The sequence below is a fragment of the Danio rerio genome, chromosome 20 (genome assembly GCF_052040795.2).
Source record: "Danio rerio strain M-AB ecotype USA chromosome 20, GRCz13ab, whole genome shotgun sequence".
Taxonomy (NCBI): domain Eukaryota; kingdom Metazoa; phylum Chordata; class Actinopteri; order Cypriniformes; family Danionidae; genus Danio; species Danio rerio.
In genome coordinates, this window is record NC_141040.1 from 59,839,375 (window position 1) to 59,856,275 (window position 16,901).

Below are 16,901 nucleotides of genomic sequence, written 5' to 3' on the forward strand. Positions count from 1 at the left end.
GTCAACTGTCGGCTATTGCTGTAAACCCAATTGCCCTTCAGGGACAATAAAGATATTCTAATCTAAAAAAATGTTTGGAGTAACATATTGCAGATAACTTACACGTCTGCGTAAAGCTGAATGATTAATCAAGATGTCTCAGTGGGCCTTTATCTAAAGTTTTTAATCAATGTCATTTATGTCAATGTCAGTCGTCGCTCTTCTAAGAACAGTTCGGTATGGTTACGATTGTTTCTCCACTGAGCCTGGAACAGCGCAGCATGATTTTTAAACCGTTTGGGGCCCGGTTAGACAATCCTACGGTGGCCGAGAAGTGCAAAACACCATTACAAAGTGTGAAACACTTTTACAAAGCTCGAGACAAATTTACATTTTGAAAAACATTTTTCTTATCATCAGACACAATTACAGAGGAAAAACAGTTTTACCAAGGACCAAACAAATTTACATTTTAGAAAAAACTAACAAGACGCAAAACACTTTCACAAATCCCTAAACAACTATACAATCACAGATTCCTTCCGGAAAGGGAATGTACCACACACCGGAAGTGACGTGCAATGTACCACACCGGGAGTGACGCGGGGGAAAGGTGTTGTTGTTGCTGGTGAGCGTGGTAAATTCGTGCTGCGGAGTACATGGTGTAAACAAAGTTTATGGTGACCGAACATGGACAGCGTCGAGGGTTGTTTTGCCCATTTTGTGGCAAACACATGAGCAGCTTAACGCAGTTTAGCTTTACGTGTGGTCAGTGTTTGGAGTTCAGAGTTTGGAGGACGCGGAGCAGACGGAAACACCAGACATACTGCATCAATGTGTTCAATATTTTGACAAGATTTTTTGACAAGATTTTTTCACTCGTTCGCTGTAATCATGGACAAGTCAAGTCTACACGGTGTAAACATCTGCTTGAGGACTCTTAACAGTAAACTGAAGGCCTGTGTTATGGTTTAACTGGTGTCTGTGTTAACTGAGGCCCCTTTTCAGATGTAAACTATTCACGTTTGCGTCACATTTTCACAGCAACAAAACATCCCCACACCAAATAAAGATTATTATTACTTGGTGTCCATGTCAGTGTAAACATTATTGATTTAATATCTGTGTAGCAGAACAGTATAAACCAAAATTAATGTAAAGAAATAATTTTAATTGACATGTCATCAACGGGATTCAAACCCAAGTCAAAAGGTTCTGCATAAGTATCAACCAACTTATCTAACTGAGCTACTCGGGCTTACAGGTTGGGGTTGGTTTTGATATAAACTTTATTATTTATAACTTTAGGTGTGGTCTGCAAACCTGTGTGCTTTTCACTCTTCAGCCGTTTCCATTTCACACAAGCTCGAGTGATTGGCCGCTATTATAATAATAATAATAATTTATTTTATTTATAAATGGCGCCTTTCTGGACACCCAAGGTCGCCTTACAGTAAGCATCAGCAGACATGCTAAACAACTTAAACATTACTAAAAACAATCATTGACCAAACAAGTTAAAACGCAATAGTGAATATAAAAGAACAAAATAAAAACATGATAACAAAAATTGTTAAGTAAAAGCCTGCTTAAAAAGATGGGTCTTTAGACGTGATTTAAAATTGTGAAGACTATCACTGCTCCTAAGATCTACTGGAAGTGAGTTCCATAGCCCAGGAGCCATAGAGCTGAAGGATCTGTCTCCCATTTTGCTCAGTCGAGTGCGAGGTGGTGCCAGAGTGAAGTTGTTAGCTGACCTAAGGGTACGAGAAGGGGTGTAGATATGGAGAAGTTTAGTGAGATATTGAGGAGCGAGATTAAGAAGTGCCTTAATAGTTGGAAGTAATATTTTAAAATCAATTCGATACTTTACTGGAAACCAATGAAGCTGATAGAGGAGTGGTGTGACGTGCTCGTGAGATAGGGTCCTAGAGATGACACGAGCTGCATGGTTCTGAACCAGTTGGAGTTTATGGAGAAGTTTGGAAGGAAGTCCAGAAAGAAGTGCATTACAGTAGTCAAGACGTGAAGTAACTAATGCGTAGATAAGAATGGCTGTGTTATTAGTCGTGAGAGAAGGGCAGAGACGAGTGATATTACGCAGGTGGAAATATGCAGTACGTGTAATATTATTAATGTGACCTTCAAATGAGAGTGTGCTATCCAAGATGACACCCAAACTCTTTACCTGCATGGAGGGAAAAATTGTACTGTTATCAATGTTTATAGTGAATTTATCAGCTTTATCCAAAACACTTTTAGTGCCGATGAGAAGGGCTTCAGTTTTGTTGCTGTTTAATTTTAAAAAGTTATCTGAAAGCCAGATTTTTATTTCAGCTAAACGTCTGCTCAAAGCAGGAGGAGGAAAAGAACAGGAGGGCTTGGTGGACAGGTAGAGTTGAGTGTCGTCAGCATAACAGTGAAATTGTATGTTGTATTTACTGAAAATGTGACCAAGAGGCAGTAGAAACAGTATATGATGAACAGGAGTGGACCCAGTACAGAACCATGTGGGACACCAGTAGTGACAATCTGTGATTTTGACTTAAAATCTTTAATTTGAACAAACTGAGTACGATCTTCAAAATATGACTTCAACCATAAAAGAGGGGTGCCAGAGATCCCTAGTGAGTCAAGCCTATTCAAAAGAACCTCGTGCGAAACCGTGTCAAAGGCTGCACTCAAGTCCAGGAGAATAAGAATTGACAGTAAACCAGAGTCTGCTGCCAGTAGTAGATCATTAGTGATCCTGACAAGAGCAGTCTCAGTGCTCTGGTTGGGACGAAAACCAGACTGGAAGAGCTCAAACAAATTGTTATTAGCAAGATATTTATGAAGGTGAGACGCAACACATTTTTCCAGTATTTTTGAGACAAATGGCAAATTAGAAATTGGTCTATAGTTGGCCAAATTGGATGAATCAGCTCCAGGTTTTTTTAGTACTGGGGTGATTACAGCAGTTTTAAGTAAAGATGGGACAGATCCAGAATCCAGTGATTTGTGAATGATGTTAGTAATCAGTGTGGACAATGATGGAAGACAGGTCTTAACTAAGCATGTAGGAAGTGGATCAAGCAGGCAGTTGGTAGTTTTAGATGTCTGTATATGACCAACTATTTCAGCGGTAGATGGTAAGGTAAAAGTATCAAAAGAGAAATGTGTGATGATTTCAGAAACATTTTGGCTGAAGTCAGGGGCTGAACTATTTGTATGTAATTGATGATGAATGTCCTTAATTTTTGTTTCAAAAAAAGACAGGAGGCTGTTAATACTCAGTTGAAGAAGTGATGTGTCAGGAAAACTTAATGATTTTTTAACTACAGAGAAGAGTAATCTAGAGTTACCCTGACTAGATTCTATTCTGTTAGCATAATAGTCAGATTTTGCTTTAAGTAATGCTTCCTTATAATGATGAGCATGTTCTGTAAACATTTCTTTGTGGACAGTTAACCCAGACTTCTTATACAACCGTTCCAACCTGCGACCTTTAGTTTTGAGTTGATGCAGATCAGAAGTAAACCAAGGAGCAGAAACAGAAAAAGAGACAGTCCGGGTTTGTAAAGGTGCAAAAGTGTCCAAAATTTCAGATAGTCCATTATTGTAAATAGACACCAGAGCATCAGCAGAAGATGAGTCCACATTGTATGCAAAACTATTAAGTACATCTGAAAAATGTAGTAAATCAATGTTCTTAACGTTTCTAAATTTGATTGTCCGGGGTGACTGCAATTTAAAAACTGCAAGCTGAGCACAATAAGACACTAAGAAATGGTCAGATATAAGAAGATCAGAAACAGTACATTTGTTAGGGATTATTCCAGAGCAACAGATGAGATCAAGGGTATGGCCTTTAGTGTGTGTAGGGAAATTAGCAAATTGCTGCATTCCAAAGCTGACCAAGCAAGATAAAAAGTCGATTGTATTAATATTGTTGCCAGCATCAATATGAATATTAAAATCACCCAGCATAATAACATTAGGAGACATTAGGAGGCATAATAACATAAGGATAACATTATGGACTAATATAGTAGAAGGGAAGACTGATTCAGCACACTTTTCGAAAAATCGAAACAGGTCGCACTACAGCCATTATATGCAGTCGCACAAACGCTCCCAAATATATCATGTGGTCACAGAGATTAAATTTCAGGCACAAAAGCCACCAAAATGGTCACAATTCTGAGCCATGGTGTGTTGACATTGCGGCTCTGTTGTCAATCTACCACATCACCTCACATGATATTGCTCAGGTCCTACTCTCAACAAATAAATAAATCCATGCAGATTTGAGAATAAAGGCCTGCTCTGAACACAAATTGAGAATTAATCTAAAAAATTGGACTTGGAAATGTAATACCTTGTCAGATGATGCATTTTATTTTTTTATACTTTTTAAAGGGCACATAGGTTACCCCTTTTTTCATATTTAATAAAAGTCTTTTGTGTCTCCAGAATGTGTCTGTAAAGTTTCAGCTCAAAACACCCATCAGAGTATTTATTAGAGCTGTCTGAAGTGTCTGTATTGTAGCTGGGAAAAGGTTGTTGCTGTTTTTTTGCACTGGGCCTTTAAGGCTAGTCCTCCCCGCCCACCGTTCCCACGTGCCTATCAGCAACATGCCTCAACACGCCCTCGGCTGCCTCAGGAAGCAGATCTCACGTAACGTTTCTAAGAAAAACTAGAGTAAGAACTTTACCATCAGTATCTGATGCATTTTCTTTGTGGAGTTGCAACAATGAGTTCACGCACACACACACAGCGCAGACACACACTGTTATGAAGGACTGGGTTGCACTGGTTAGTTACAGTGCCAATCGTCTCTGTGTGTATATTAACACTTCTAATGTCCAATAACCATGAAAGAAAAACACAGACGTACTGAATTGTAGGTGTTTACTTAGAGGATATATTAATCATCAAATATTAATATTATTCAAATGAAACAAAACATACATCAAATGAGCGAAGGCCTGCGCAAATAATAATGAAAGCAAAGTTCACAATATATGATGTAAAGAAATAATGCTGACTGCTTACAAATCAACAATAAAGAAACTGTTTTAAAGTCCTTTACATATTCAGACACAGGAGGGTGAATGAAGCTGGTGTTTGAGCTACAGTCTCAGGGCCGCTGGTGCACAATGAATCCTCCCGCGATGAGAAGAGCAGGAATTTCAGTCAGTAGTGGATGTTGCTGAATTATTATGATGCTGCTTCATGCGACTCTTGCACATGTGTGGTTCTATAATGAACAAATTAACGTGGTCAGTAATAAAGTTGTATAATTGTATGATGGACACCAGCAGCGCTACAAATGTGTCATAGCCATACAATATGCATGTAGAGTATAGTAATGCAGACATAATTAAATACTCAAACATTACATGAATAATGCAGAAGCTGTACATCAATTAAACAAAAATTACTGACAGTCACAGTAGTATAATACGATACACTGTCGAGTGAAACTCGCATTTCAATGACGCACTTGCAAGGATCGTCACGAGCGAGACTTCTGCACAACCTATGAGCGTTATTAAAGCCCGTCCGCTGTTATCCTGATTATAATACACTCTTCTGCAGTTCACAACGTGAAGGTGCTTCAGAACGAGACGATAATCTACTGTTTAACGCCATTACAGATGAGATTGCAGGACCTCTGCTTTCACATCGCCATTCCTGAACTGATTCACTTTCGATTTATCATTCGGTTGACTCTGAACTGAACTCATTCGCAGACGCTTGCTTAATTCGGTTGATTCTGAACTGAACTCATTCGCAGACGCTTGCTTAATTCGGTTGATTTTGAACTGAACGGATTCGTGGTGGCGCGACTCACTAAATACGCCACACCTTTTCTTCTACATCAGAGAGGATATAATTGTCATACAACACCTATTTTAAATGTGCACAACTTAATAATGGCTTTTTAACACACACACACACATAGCGCAGACACACACACAGTTAGAGACAGTGAGAGAGACACGCTGCTGTGCTGATGAAGTGAATTGCTGTACTTCATTACTCATGTGCAAAAGTTTTAAAACATGTTAATCTTGTAAAGCTCACTCTTGATCACGTCTGATGAGCAAACTGAACAGACCCTTTATTCCCGGTGGCTTTGCGCTCGTCCTGTCTTGTCGATGTAATTATATGCATCACTATGGAAACATGTTAATGCGTGCAGCTGTCAATCAATATTGGTGGGCGGGGGGGTCGCACTCCTACATCAAGTTGCAGTTGATCTGAAAACTGATCCAATTGGTCCACCATTTATATACCGATATAAGGTACTAATTCCGTTTTCACTACCTGACCCACATGATCTTTGCTTTACCCATAACCAAAACATAAAGTTACACACAAACGACACCTGTCAATCACTTCATTTCCACAGGACTCTGGCATGAACATGCAGTGATCTGTGTCAGCATAATGGCTTCTCCCACAGCTGCTGGAGATGAGAGTATGTTTGGAGTTCACTGTCATTTGTATTGTGATTGATGATAACTTTCTTATTTTATTATTATTATGAGGAAATAATAACACGTACAGATGCTAGATGACCAGAAATTTTATCTCGTCCACCTTAAAATATATTTGTGCGAGTGCAGATGTAATGGATGTCCTTCTGCGTTGTGTTTGTTGGTTTAAAAGAAAGGATCCATACAGCAATGTGGTCGAACTTGAGTTTATTCTTGTCTCTCTGTCTCATAAAGCATATAACAGACATCAGTCCCACAAATCTTCACAGCACAGCAATGTCTGTTGATCAGTACACCATTTTTAAACTCATTTGTTCTTCTTTTAATATGAAAATGCAGATATGCTACATAAACCTTCTCAAAAATAAATGTAAAGTGTCAACCCGATTAAATTAAAGCACTAATTCACATTTTACATATATAATTTATATGTAATGAAAGAAAAAGAAACAAAATAATGAACATATACAGAATTTAATTTAGACTAGCCATTGTGCTCATTAAACTTAATTTATATGAAACGCTCCACACTCAATTATGATCCAAACCTGTTTCCCTCACAATGATGACACAATAATTAACCTTACTGAAGATACTGAATCATCTAAACATCCATATCAATGTAATAATATAGGCATTTATAAGAGGAGCCGAAAAACGCACCTGTCTGTTGGACGCCATCTCACAAAGTGAGCGCGCACCGGAAACTACATCAGCTATAATCCCGCGCCTACGCGGTCATACTCGCTTATAAACACCTATATTATTTTTCACATGGATGTAAAGAGAACACTATCGAAACTTTAAACACTGAAATAAGAAGAATGCAAAATATTGAAGTAAAAGGAAAGTAATTAATTGTTTGTCATGTCTATTTCCTTTAAACCGCCTTTCAAAATAAAATACCCTTCCGATAATAAAAAAAGGAACCAATAATCTGGTGCAACAACACACACACACACGCCACACAGACATTGTTCCCGTGTGACCTGTGTTCACTGCAGAATCCTCACTGTGCACGCAGATTTACAAGACGTTTATGCAGAATGCATCTTTGCACCTAAAATCTCCAAACGCAGCCCTCGGGAACAGATTATTCAATTCAGCTTTATTTGTACAGCGCTTTTACAATGTAGATTGTGTCAAAGCAGCTTCACTTAAATGGTCATAGTAACTGGATCAGGGTAGTTCAGTTTAAGTTTAGTTCAGCTTAGCTCAGTTCAGCATGGTTTGAAATCATTACTGTGAGTCCAAACACTGAAGAGCAAATTCAACAGTTGTTATGTGAACTTGAGTAAAAAAAAAAAAGCCTGCACTGCTTGCCCCGCCTTTGTGCTCTTCTTATTGGCTCACTGCTCTAGAACTGAACGGGAATGATTGGTTAATATTGGCTGTCAATCACTCAGTCAACGCCTTCTGCCTTCAGATGACAGGAGCTACAACCGTGAAAATGTGAAGCGCTGAAGATGAGAGAATGAAAAAAACACTGACAGAAGTGCAAAATGCTAATTAATGCTAAAATGCTAATTAAAGGTCACTTCAGTTGTTCATTTTTTACCATCAGCAAAGAGTAGAAACTGCTGAGAACAGGAACATAAGAAAAATATTGTTAATTGAACAACTGCTAAAGGTTTAGTGTCCAAAATTTCAATTTCACACAGCTTTTTGATGAATTTTTGATCCAGTTGAGCTGAAAAATAGCTGGCCAGCAGAAATAATTTATTGTTAAGTTAATAAAAATGTGCAGTGTGGTTAGTACAGACATTTACATGATCAGAGCTATTTCATCTGTGTTTGTATCATAAGAAGATTATGGCTGTATTAGTGTTCCCAAACATTATTAATTTTATAATAATATATATTGCACATATTATATTTAAAGGTTCAGGACACCCTGGAGAACTTTTTTTTTTATATTAACAGCTGTGTGTGTGTGTTGAGCATCAGTGAAGACGATGTTAGCACCTGTCAGCTTTAAATGTGGGGAAAACTGGATAATGTTGAGCTTTTGTCTGCTGATTTCAGCTTCCGGGTTTAAAATGATTTTTGGGGCGGATCAAAATCGGCGACGTATCGCAGTACTGCAAGTGCAATGATGATGCGTCGGTTTCTCATTATTATTCATAGCGGAGTTCTCTTATCCTATGAGAAGAGCCGGCTGCTTAATTATTCATGAGAGCATGTGCAATCCGAAGGCAAGACAGACCTACCAGTTTCAAGCAAGCTGTGAGACTCAGACCAACGGCACGTAGCCGTTCATGAAGGCTCGTATGTGTTTGTTTCCATGATCCACGGGGTTTGTCGCATGTTTTTTCCCCGCGATATTGTCAGGGCCGATCATACAGCAAAGCTGTGTGTGTGCTGCTAGCATTTTTGTCGGGAGAGCAGCGCGAGAATTGAAGAATGGCGAACATTGACTTTTATCAGGAGTTCGTTCACATTCAGACACATCACTGTGCTGCTGTGTTCGCCTAAATCCTCTATATTACCAGCAGGGCTAATGGTTAAAATAGACAGGTCAGGAGACCTGCTGCACTGAGTCTGCATTCAGATCTATAACCGTACGTTCACACCGAAAGCGGCGAGAGCGTCCAAGGTCGCTCTGGCGACATCGCTGTCTGCCTTCAGCTCCTGCGGCGAGAGCGTCAAAACTCGCTACATTGATCTCGTATTTAAAGGAGCCGTTGCAGCATATCAGTTACATTCCTGCATAAGACATGTTTCTAGCGTGAAAATGTTGCACACTTCTTATCAAATTCATACAACAATGGAAGATCAAGTTGTGTGTGGTGTGGCTTTGCTCTATTTATCCAATATGTGTCCATATGTCTGAAATATCCTGAAGCAGCAGTACTGTTTTGTACCGTCACATCGCGTGAGGTTCCCGCTTTTTAAGATAAATTTATATCACATTAATGAACATCAGTAAGTCGCCAGTAACTTATTTAATGTATGTCCCTGCAGGAAAAATTGTAAATAATTGGAAATCCGGCGACCGCGATCATCAAACCCTTGGGAACAACTGTGGTTGGAACCAAAGTTCACAGGTCTGTGTTCTCTGAACTGCTATCAAGCGATGGACGTCTTCATTCTGATTGCTTGCCGCCGAACTGCGTCATAGCTCATTACCATAAAGTTGACTTCATTTCAACTCTCCTCGACGCTCACGCCGGCGAAGACGCGCCGCGCTGCTCCTCGCCGCTTATCGCCGCCTATCGCCGCTGGCTCTCATTGAAAATGAATGACTTCAGGCTACTTTGACGCTCTCGCCACTTTCGGTGTGAACGTACGGTAATAGACCCGGGGGTTGAGGAAGAATCCTCATTTATAGTGTTTACATCAACAAACATATCTTTATAATGATATAAATTGTGGTAGTCTGTATATAAAATTATGAATAACAAATGTAGCAGGGCATTAAATTACTGTTTATTTCTTTGCATTTTAACGTTGTGAACTATAAACTCATGCGTCTCCTCACGGTTTGTCTCAGTTTGTGAGCTAACTGACCAACAGTTATTCGCTCCCCTTCTCCCCTGCTGGCCACGCCCACTCCTGCCCTGTGCTCGCGGAGCTCCGCCCATTAATCATGCATCTGAAAAAATTCTGAAGTAGACTTTAACCGAAAGTGGGGGGTGTCATGGCCCTTTAACATAAAAATACTTGCAGAGGCTGATTGAAACACACCTTTTCCCCACAGCACTTGAAATAATATAAAATGACTTTTAAGAATAATTTTGTTTATCAAAATTCATTATATTTGCATATTTGCACAGATTCCACCCTACTGCCCACATGGGGAAATTAGACAATGTAAATAACAGCAAACTGATGTGCAAAGCTGACACTGTTTATCAGAGCACTTATCTTTCTGGGCTTTTTAAAGAAGAGTTAAACATGGGAATGTCTCTGATTAAATTTTCTATCTGCCCCAAAAGTAATACCATTCTTTCTGTTAAACTGTAATGGCCATCAGCAGCAGAATGATTTCTTATTCCAATTTAACAGACAATGAAAACAACAAACATGTTGAGCATTTTACATGACACTGTTCCTTTCAGAGTGTTCAAGTAAAAAAATAAAATAAAAAATAAGAAATCCACTATTTCACTCCTATTGTCCATGTGCACCACTGACAGGTCAGATCTGCTCCCTCTCTAGTCCTGGTGCTGCTGAGAGTTTGAGATTAAAAGTTTGCGTATTAAATAATGTAGACACGCAGCTAAAGAAAGCAGAATCCGGGACATGTTCGGCGATTTAGAAATCTTGGCTGAATGCAATTTTTAAGTCCCAAATAGAGCACATGTCCGGGAAAAAGGTATTGTAGGCGTTTTTCCCGCGTGTCCTCGCACTCTTCTCAAAGCTAAAGTCAGAGCAGGTGTCCAGAGCGTCTCTGTGGGTCTGCTGCAGCAGCAGAGCCCGCGAGTCTGTGCCGGAGACTTTTCTCATGCACACAGAACCGGGCTGCTGAGGTAAAGTCTGATGTGTGGGAAGCGCTGGTGATGAATTGGGTATCCCACTGGATGAACCACGATATGCCAGTACCGAATTGAGGCTCGCACGATGTGTGCTACGTCGCCATTCGGTGCCTTATGGTGCGTAGCAGCCTTATGCAAAACAGTGTAAAGATTGCTTGACGTGAAGTAAATAAACCAGTAACGTTAGAGATGTGTCGTTGTTGCTAGCGTCACCGTGTGCAACAGTCACAATAGATTTCTATCGTAATACACCATAACTTAGTGTGAAGAGCATGTTAAATCTTAGAGACTTTGCTAGCAAGCAGTGCTGTGATCACCTGGGCTTTGCACGCTGGCTCTGGACGCTGCTGGATAGAATAGCTGTAACAGAGTTTGGAGAGTATCATACTGCTTATATCGGAGATTTTTAACGCAGTCTGATATAGTTTTTTGGACTGATATTGGACGAATTTCCGATATCAATATCGTATCGGAACATCCCTAAGAGACATGTTGTCTTGATTATTATGCTTTAGTTAGTGAGGTACACTGTCATTATTCGGCAGCGAGTAGCCGGCATATTTATACTTGTAGATTTAAGAGTGAGACAGGTAGAAAGTCTTTATTGTGCGCTAGCTCTGTGGCTTGGACTGCATTGCCTATGAGTTTTAAAAAGATTCAGCTCGAGTGTTTTTACAAGAGAAATGGTTGTTTTACGGTTATAGTTGAGGATTTTTGCTGTGCTGAGCTGATGATGTTTGCACTGCATTTATGATTTGCTCGTTCATTTTTTAAGATCATCGAGGACCACACTGGAAATAAGCCTGTGGCGTTTGTGTATTTTATCCTCGACAGTTTTTAAAATATGTATTGGTCAATTAAAATCAATCAAAATGGTGACTGAGTTGGCAGTACAGCAAATAAACACACTCCTACACAATAATTCAACATGAATTTCAGCCTGAAATCCCCTTTAACATAAATCAGGCGTTAAATATAGTGAAGGACTCTTCAGCTATTTCCCATAACTTATAGCAAATTAAAATGCTCCGGTTTACACACACACACTTTAAATCACACTCTCAATATGTAGTTAATACCAAATAATGTACTAATGTTTTTGGCTGTGAGACGACGTTTGGACGATTCTCCTTTTGTATAGCCATGCAGTGTGAGTCTCCCTGTCGCTGATCCATCCTACAGTGTAATCACAGCACAGCTGTATTCCCATTCAGCAACTTGTTAACAAGCGTCCTTTTAAAGAAGCGTAATGGATTTAATAAATCAAGAGTGAGATGTAAACGATGTGAAAACGGGAATGAGTGTTGAAGCCACAAACCTTCCTTTAGCAATTTAACAGAAATCCCATTAAAAACCCAAAGACTTGAAGACAAGGGAACTGGAATACGAATAGACGTCACGATTGCTCCACTCTATAGACAGGAAAACAGATGTAGCATGCTTCTCATCCTTTATTAAACAGCTGTTTTTAACTAGTGTAGCCCATATATAAAAACTACAAGTATTAATTCAACAGTAAACATTAGATTCATATAAAAGCTTATTTTCCAACTGATATAACTGGAACCATCGAACATTACACCACCACACCTATAGAGTGGAGGAACTATGACGTCACTTTGTAGGCTAATCGGCTGCTAGCATAAAACTGGTTCCCTCGTGAAAATCCCTATAGGATTTTCCCATAGGGTTTACGAAGATTGCGAATAATAAGCTCTGTGTTCAAACACTGTTCATTACACTTACACGTTTTGTCCAGCCGGATAATCCTCACACCAAAATACAACTTTGAGCACTTTTGGATCTTAAATACAAACGCAAGAGTTAAAAACCCCTCGGGGCGCTCATCAGTGACGTCAGCACCACCCTGCTACAAACGACTTATCAAGCTTATTTTTAGAAATAACGTCCATGACAAAGAGTTAATCCCTCTGTTTATTATATTGTAATCCACGCTATATATTATAAACTAATAAATACGCAAACACACATAGACCTTTGTGCCTTTAGGATCGTTTTTACGTGTGAAATACATCTGTTTTGCTTTGCGGTTGTTCTAAAAGTTTTAAAAATGTGTATAGATGTGCCTATATAGTATCATTATGAGACATATTTAAATAAGTGTATCGCTCGCGCACACAGCCCGCTTACCTTAAACAGACGACAGAAACTAGGCGTGAGGAGGAACAAGTCTATCAAATGCCTGCAAGTTCCATCATGATGGACACAGAGCAACATTCAATGTTCCTTTTTTGTCACGAAGTACAGCGAAAAACAGCCCATACAGTCACATCTGCTGAACGTTTTATGGAGGAGTGTAAAGACTGCAGTTAAATGTGTTCAGATGAAGAAAACAAGACGAGAAATCACTTGATCACGTTAAAATGACAGTTAACATGCATGTATTTGTACACATTTATTCACACGTTTGCATTACTGAGAGCAGGAGAGAAACAGGCTGCACTGGTGAGCAGTATCTTCATAATATCGTTTAATTAAAATAAATGATCAACAAATGAATCTGTCTCGACAGCCTTTACATGTGAAGGAATTATCTACAGACAATCTGAATTCCCAATTAGAATAATACAACAAGCTATAAAATACTCTTCATGAAAATACCTAAATCACAGATAAACCCAAATGCCCAACACAAGTGAGCTGCGCTCCAGACCAGATCAGCTTGATGACGTATAATGTCTCCGACACCGCCTGTAGTCTCATTTAGCAACTTGATAGCAGCCGTCTTATTAAAGAAGTATAATAGATTTAAAAGTTGAAGAGTGTGCTGTAACTGATGTGTTTTATGTCGTAGAACAAAACGTGAAAGTATCTTGAGTTGGTGTTAGCCACGGACCTTATTTAAGTGATTTTACTGAAACCCCATTCAAAAAACCCATTGACTTTGGGACGAGGGAACCGGAAGTGCTAAAATGCTAACTCGCTACTGGGTTTTTGCATACAAATTGACGTCATAGTTCCTCCACTCTATTAGTATTCGTCAGTAAGCAGTGGCAGGGTTTTCCAGATAAAATCTACATTTCTGCTTTATCCTGATTATTTTACTTGAGACCGAGCTGAACCACCATTCACTTTCAGCTGGTTGGATTTTCCAGTGGACTGTCTGTGGCTTCAGCTAGGTACACCTGGACATAGAAGGAGCAAAGATATTTAATCTTTAGTGTTTGTGTGTGTGCTATTATCTTATTCACAATGAATAACGTGAACTTTAGATGAGCTTCCAGTGCTGATTTGCTCCTCAGGCTTTTCTTTTTGCTTCATTAACGGCCTCATATAGATCACCATGATGTTTGTAACATCGCCATCTATCAGATTTTACTGAAAGAGTTTCAAATGGCAATTATCATCAGTTTTACTGTTTTTGTCCACACAGCTGACATCAGGGCTTCATTAGCATAATCAGCACTCCTATATCAGTAAAGCATATCGGCACAATTTGTATTAATCAGCCAATAATTAATTTACAATATGTTGATATTAGCTGATTATCTGATTATATAGTGATCATACTGTGCATCCTTACTAGTGATGATGATGCAGACTTTGATGCAGGACTGGAACACCACTGTGTATTATTTCAGCCCGGTAATAGTGGCGAGACAATTTATGGTGAAAACTTTAATGCTTAAGTTAGATGTATGAGGGTGTGTACACTGAAATGTCAACATCTGTTCCTCACACTCGGTCAGAAGGTGATCAGGTTCAGGCGTCAAATCTTCAGGCAGTTTAGGAGACATTAGGAGTGTGTGTGTGTGTGTATGGTTACAGAAATAATAAAGGAATAACAATAAATTAAACAAAGTTCTTGAACAAATGTCTTTGAATGACACATTAGACAGACAATAGAAGAGTAATTTGACTAATGCCCACTATAGACAGAGATCTAGCACCTGTAATAGAACAAATGACAGCCACATGATCTCGTATAATCTATCAACACAACGTGTTATAAACCACATTAACTATTGCTCACATCTCTGAATACAAATAAATTATAAATGTAGAAACATCACAAAGTTTCAATCAGCATTATTAATACAGGTATGTGCAGTAAACATGGATTTAACAGTAATTATACAGTTCTAGGAAGCAAACTCTCTTAGCTGAAGCATCTTCAAATATTGAGGTGGAACTAAACTGCATATGTTAGAAAGTGTACATGTACTCACTTTAAGCCAACAATAAATAGTAAAATCATCCTACATCCTCAAGAACGCACACACATTAACAAACAGCAGACGGTCTCGTTGCAGCACTGGAACAATCTGTGGGCCCAACATGTCTGGGCACGTCCGTAGGCGAGTTCGACATGAAGCACGGCTGCAGCCGATGATGAACGAGATTAGCCGAGCGCCGCGGGGGCGGAGTTGCAAACGGAGCCGTCAAGCAGCACACTTCAGGGGCCTCATGTATCAACGTTGCGTACGCACAAAAACATTGCGTACGCCAGGTTTCACGCTCAGAATCGCTCACGTTTGGATTTACTAACAATGAACTGAACGTGGGAATGTGCGCAGCTTCACGGCAGCTTTCTGGCTGGCGTACGCACATTTTTTGTGAGTGTCTGTTTTATTTCCATTGGTGACTCCTAGAGGCAGTTGTGTTAAATTCTTCTCTACAAAGTGTCTGAGCCTTGCAATGGCAGACGTATGAGACGGGTTCATATAGTAGGTATGTAAGAATTCCATACCATACAGTTGACCAGCTAAACATTAAAGCACAATTTGCAGCGGTCGCCTGTTTTCCCAATGTAATCTGAGCAATCTACTGCACACACATTGCTATAAAGACACTATCTGAAGATGAATTTGCATGCGTGAATCAGAAACATTTCCATTCAATAAATGTGCAAATAAAATATGATGCACAAACTTATTGATGATTCCTACTTGTCTTTCTTGTGATAAATAGTGGGCAAAATCTGATATGTAGCGGGGAAAAGAAGAAGAAAGAGTTCGTCAGACGCTGGATTCGAGCCGAGTTTATTCTCGAACATGTCAGAACATGATCACATGCTTCTTATAAGGTGCGCCACTGAGACTGCTAAGGGTAGTGCAACATTTTTCAGTTATAAACCACACTATTTCTGTTTTAAATGCACTCTGTGCGATGTTCAGACCCAACTGTGTTGACCGCATCAGCTAAACTCTCCCACTCTATTTTTTTCTTTTGTTGTTAATTCCGGAGAACAAACTTGCAAATAACACCGCTTTTCTCCGGTCTACCTCCGAAAGCAGCACCTCCAATTCACATTCTGTTCAGAGTTTCTCTTTTTGCTTGATTTTGCCGTTGCTTTTTCGTTGGGTTTTGACATTAGCATAGTCATTAGCATATTCATACGGGGGAGGAGGCAGGGAGGGGTTTTGTGCTCGTGCATGTTGCGCTCAGTTTCACGTTCATTCAGATGTACAAAATAATATGTGTGAGATTCGGCGTACGCAGTGTTTCATACATCTGAATTTTTTTCTGCGTACGCACATTTACAGCTTTGTGCGTACGCAATGTTTTAGTAAGATTTCCACGCAAGTCTTCGTACATGAGGCCCCAGGGCTCAATGCTGCAGTCATGATGAGCGATCATCACATGGCGAGGTCATTCATTTATTTATTCAGTGGAAATAACAACAAAAGACATAAAACTAAAATAAAACAGAAAACAATCTCTACAAAATACAGTTCATTTTAAACAATAAGAGAATCATGAATTAAATTCAAGTACCCTGTATAACAAACGCATGAGAAATAAGGGGGAAACGAGAAAGAAATATCCGCGAATAGGATTATCATGAAAGCATTTTTAAAAAAGCACTTTAATCCAAAAAGATTAAACACAAGGAGCAAAATAAACGAGCTACACTTCCAGTAGAAGTTTCCCAGAAGGAGCAGGTACAGCAATGACGCTAACATTTCTGCATAAACGACCTGACAGGAAATA

The 16,901-nt window shown here is 39.4% G+C and overlaps 1 long non-coding RNA gene across 1 annotated transcript; it reads right to left on the minus strand.

Annotated features, from left to right (window-relative positions):
- Window positions 1–8,511: 8,511 nt before the first annotated feature.
- Window positions 8,512–15,236, minus strand: LOC147832380 (uncharacterized). The gene is made up of 2 exons (XR_015519228.1): window positions 9,759–15,236; window positions 8,512–9,021 (listed from the first exon to the last, which is right to left on the minus strand). It is a non-coding gene; the product is annotated as an uncharacterized LOC147832380 (long non-coding RNA).
- Between the last annotated feature and the right edge of the window lie 1,665 nt (window positions 15,237–16,901).